The sequence below is a fragment of the Parus major genome, chromosome Z (assembly GCF_001522545.3).
Source record: "Parus major isolate Abel chromosome Z, Parus_major1.1, whole genome shotgun sequence".
NCBI classification, from domain to species: domain Eukaryota; kingdom Metazoa; phylum Chordata; class Aves; order Passeriformes; family Paridae; genus Parus; species Parus major.
Window position 1 is genome coordinate 45,095,326 of NC_031799.1, and position 5,399 is coordinate 45,100,724.

Genomic DNA, 5,399 nt, shown 5'->3' on the forward strand with positions numbered 1-5,399 from the left:
AAGTAATTTTCTTAGTTATTGGTTTTAAACCACGACAGAAGCTTTTCCAGAACAGTAGAATTCCAGAGATGGAACCTATATTTGGGAAACAAAAAACAGGGTTTAATGGTTTCTACTCTTTCTTTCACTCTCTATAAAAGTTCCTCTGAACACCTGGCTTTCAGTCCAGCATCTAAATCATGAAAAAAAGGGAACCATTCCAAACTGATTAGGTTTTTTTCCCTGATTGAAGAGAAACAAGTGTTATGTTCTGTTGCACATTAGCTGTAATAAGTTTCACTTAAAAAGAAATGCTAATGCAATAGAAGTGAAGAGTAGATATCCTGATAGGATTATTTTTTTTCAGGATATAACCTGATTAGAAGTCTGTATGAGAAGCAGAGGGACTCACATGCCTTCACTTTGGGAAGATAAACTGTTTTGCACAGGGTAGTCAGCATCCTAGGTTCCAGTTAAAAAGGAGGTAACACCATTTCTGTGGAGCTTAGATTTGGAGCTTCAGTTTACTGCAGTTCCTTGTTTTTTTGGGTATTCTGGCAGGGCAGCAGAATAGCATACCTTTGGTCTGAGGACAACTTTGTGTTAAGAGGTAAAAGCAAGAAATCCTGGGCCTGTTTGTACACAGATTGACTTTGTCACGACTTTGGCATGCACCCTTTGAGCCTGTTACTAATGGGTTTGAAATGCATGGGTTTGCATCACTGAGCTAACAGCAGCATTAGTTGTTCACCCACTCTTTTATAACTGACAATAGAAAATCTTTCCAGTCATAGCAGAGTCTAAAGGACTGAGATACCACAGACCATTTCCTGTTGGACTGTGAAGGTCTGCAAAGTTGGAGACTTCACAACCTGTCCGGGCAGCCCGTTCTACTCTTTGATCACCCTTGCAATGAATTTATTTTTTCTTGTGCTTTCATGAAATTTCTCATGTTTCAGCTTGTGCCCATTACCTCCGATTCTGTCACAGGGTAACAGCAAGGATTTTCTGACTCACTCTTCATCATTCCCTTCACTCAACTATTTACACACATTGGTACTGCTCTTCTGAGCCTTCATTTCTCTGGGTTGAAGAGCTGCGGGTATCTCACCCTCTTCTTTTACAAAAGATGCTCCAGTGCCTTCACTGGACTTTTTTCAGAAAGTCTGTGTCTCTGTTGTACTAGAGAACATGGAACTGAACCCCCACATTCCAGCCATGGCTTCAAGGCTGCTGAGGGAAAGAAGGGAGGGGTTACATCCCCTGCCCTGCTGACAGTTCTGTTCCTTGCAGGCCAGGCTGCTGGTGGCCTGAGGGTGCATGACTGGCTCATGGTCAGCTTGCCATCCACCAGCACCCCCAGGTCCTTCTCTGCAGCGGTGCTGTCCAGCAGCTCCCACCATTCACATCCCTGATTCCTTCTTTCTTCTCAAATGTCAGACTCATTGAAGCAACCGCCCTTCTTCATTCCACAGTCATGCAAATGATGGAGTTATTATCAATAATCTTCAGAATATTCCTGGACTTTGTTTATAGTTAGAATAAGTCACCATACTTTATGTGTGGTGATACTGATGGGATCAGTATCAGTACTCTTCAAAAGAAAGAAAATAAAATGATGGGTTGGATACTGCTATTTGTATTTGTGTCACTATTAAAAAACTAGCAACTTCTATGGATCAAAAAGTGAAAATATATTATCCCAGAAAGACAAAGCCCATACTGATACTTTCTTGAATTTTTGTTATTTCCTATATTTCCTCTTTTAGACAGAAACGGATAAAAAATACATTGTCTTAGTTATTAACCACCTCTCACATTACATAGAATAACTATTCCATTTTTAGTCACAATTGTTTTGCATTTCAAAGGCCTTTTTTGAAGAAAATTAGAAAACAAATTCTCTGAATCTCTTATCCTTTCTTATTTCAAAGTGATTTTCTGCATGACAAGGTCACACCCACAGTGCTGTATCAAGCTCCTAATTATGGCCCTGATTTAATTCATCTACAGAGGAACAGGGAAATCTGTCATGAATAATTTCAGAGCCTTGGAGTTAGACAGACTCCAACAATGCTGTTATAGATGTTCAGTTCCTTGAGCATCTCATCAAGTGCCAGGTGATATCTGCTATAATATGTAATGCATTACTAGTTGTGCGATTGTGGACCAAAAAATTGTCTCTCTGCTCCTGAGACCTGCCGATCAAAATTGTAAGGACACACCAGTATGGACTTGTCCACCTTTGTACATTTGAGGGAGCAACTTAACTTATACAAGGGCCGTGCTGGTTTACTGTATTTGTCTGTGGGTTCTGGCAGAGATGGTAAATTGAATTAATAATAGTAGTAATAGTAATGATAGTAATGATAGCAATGATAGTAATGATAGTAATAATCATAATAATGGTAATAGTAATAATAATAGTAACAGTAATAGTAATAATAGTAATAAGAGAACAGCATTGTTTTGTTTTCCACCTTGAATGCAGTTTTGTGTGAAACATGTTCTTACATAGTTATCCTGCTTATATTTACCCATCTGAGCCTGCATATGAAGTTTAGGCCTCAGGTTCCCTTGTTGCTCTAGTAACCACTTTTATCAACCCAGAATATGCACTGAGAGGACTTCCTACTCTGATTCGAGATTGGTTGCAGGAGGATAACTAGTGTGAAGATGCAGATATTGTTTTCATCAACTGTCTTCAAGTTTGTTCAACTGTCTTCTTTGGTCTTTCTCTTAGCAAGCTGAAATTTCTACCCTGCTTATATACAACCCAATCTTATGCTCCTCTACTTCTTTACATACAGCATGATCTAGACAGAGACTCAAGAAATATATGTAAGAAATATATGTGGAAGCCTGTACTTCATCGAGATTATTAACATATGATACATTTTAATATTTAAATAACACTGAAAGAGGCAAAAGTTTATTTTTATCCATAGCATCCTTCAATGTTCTGGCCATACAATTTCTTTTAGTTCTTCTTGGCTCTTCAGAGACAGAAAGAGGACCATTCTGTCTCCACCAGACCATGTCCTCCAGCCGTCTCATATTTTCTCCATGTCAATTGTATATTTCTCCACCTGCAAAGATAACACGGTGGAGTTATCCTTTCTTACTATCTACTGGCTGTAGATAGTAAGACTTAATGCTTGCCTGGGCCTTTGGTCTTCATCCCACATTGGGGTGTTTCAGCCCTAAGAGTGATTACACCTCATAACCAACCTGAAGTGTTACACTTTGGCCTCCTCCCAGCTCCTCTGTAAGAGGCTGAAAGTTCACAATATAAGAGGAATCTTAAATGCACTGTTCTTCCCTCTGGCATAAAAACTATTCATAATTACTGCCATTTCTTAAGTTAACTGCAATAATATTCTGATGGGAAGTGTTCTTTCATCTGGCATTAGCCAAAGGAAATGACTTTTCATCTACATTAATTTACGTGTACATTAAACTCATGACAAAGCAGATTGTGAAAATAAAGCACCATCATCATACCCCTGCTTCCACTGCATGTGCATTTCTTTCTTGTCCTTCAGTTTGACTAGCAGGTCTTGACTCATCCATAGTGGTCTCTTCCCTTCTTCTCCTGGTTTCTTTTATATGGAGACCAAGGATGTAATTGCTTCCAGCTTTACCAAAATGGAAGCAGCTTAAAAATTTGAAAGGAAAGGCTGTTCGTGCAAGCTGTGACACAAAGCACTTTCCCAAAATGTATGTTGTTTTTATAGTTTGTTAGAGCCACTCAGCACAGACATTAAGTTTAAATTGCCTAATCTGCTTTTTTCCTTTGTTAGTCATCCTTAGAGAAACAGCCTTGGGTGTTGGTGCTGTCCTCTTAACACTTAGACTGATAATCAGTGGTCAGTCAGCTACTGTTCAGAATGTACATACAACCAGCATTGTGAAAGACAAAGTATGTGCAAGGATGTGCCATGTGAACATGTCGTGACATCCAGAATGCAAAGTAAATAAAGGGGCACCAGAATATAGCACATCTGTCCATCTGTCTGTCTGTGTCTAAATTTCTAAGGCAATCAAAGAGCAACTGCTGATTGGAAATTAGATTTGTAGGTCAAGAAAGAAACCTCCTTTAAGATCTGACTAAATTATTTTCTGTCAGTTGAATTAGATGAAACTCTTAAACCAAATCAATGGATGCTGAAGAGAGACAGCAGCATTTGAAGAGGCCGGAGGCCATAGTAAGTGTTGCGAGTGTCTCAGATAATAATGAAAATAATCAAAGGCTTCTCAGCTAGAATAACTTTCTCCTTCGGGAAAAAACACTACTGACAGAACTAATGGGCTTTAGAAAAGCAAATAGAAGCCGGGACAGTGTATTTAAAGCAACTGTTGGTGAAAAACAATATAATTAGAACTCTGTGTTTGCTTTACAGTCACAAATTGTTGCAATTTGCTTTGCTCTCTGGTTTCCAAGGAGGTAAAAGGAAGAGGAACAGGAATAAATTTCCCTCTGGGCCTTGGTACTTTAGTCAAGCCAGTCTTGATCATACTTGCTCATTATAGAGAAGCATCTCACCCATGGACATTAGAAGGATGACACCAGTTCTTTATTTATAAAGAAGATATTTGGATTTATTATCATATCATATTAAGTCCTTCCTTCCTGCCTGCCTTCTTGCCTCACTTCTCCATATTTTGTCCTTTATTTCCCCTGTATTTTCTTATGCCTCATCCCCAACCAGCACAAATGCTCATATGGATATAAATGCAGCCAGCTATTTCAACTCAATAACCCAATTAATTCTCTTTGATAAAAATTAGCTCATACATCAGCATCTTTCCTAATATGAAGAGTTGCCAGTGGACCCCTGTGCACTATCTCTCCTTCTCTCCTCAGAAAGATCCCACCTCCTTGTGTCAGAGTGTATTTGGTCTGGCTGAGGTGGAGTTCATTTTCCCACAGCAGCCCTCCCGGTGCTGTGCTTTGCTTTAGGAGCTGAAAAGGTGTTGACAACACAGCATTGCCTTGGCTGCTGCTGAGCAGTGCTGGCACAGCACCAGCCTCTCTCTCCAGCACTCCACCCCACAGAGGCCAAAGGCTGGGGGTGGGCAGGATCCTGGGAGGGCATGTAGCTGGGACAGCCAACCCCAACTGAACAAAGGGGTATTCCACATCATAGGATGTCTGTCCAGGTACAAAACCTAAGGGGAAGGAGAAGGAAGGCGTGGCCTTCGTTGCTTGTGCTGTTTACCTTCAGGACCATCTGCTGTGTTGAAGCCCTGCTTCCCAGGAAGTGGCCAGACGTTGCTTGCTGGTGGGAAGTAGAAAATAAAATCCTTTGTGTTTTTTTTTTTGTTATGTTCTGGTTTGAGTTTTGTCTTTTTTTTGTTTTTGTTTTGTTTTTGGTTTTTTTTGTTTGTTTGTTTGTTTGCATTCCCAAAACAGTTGC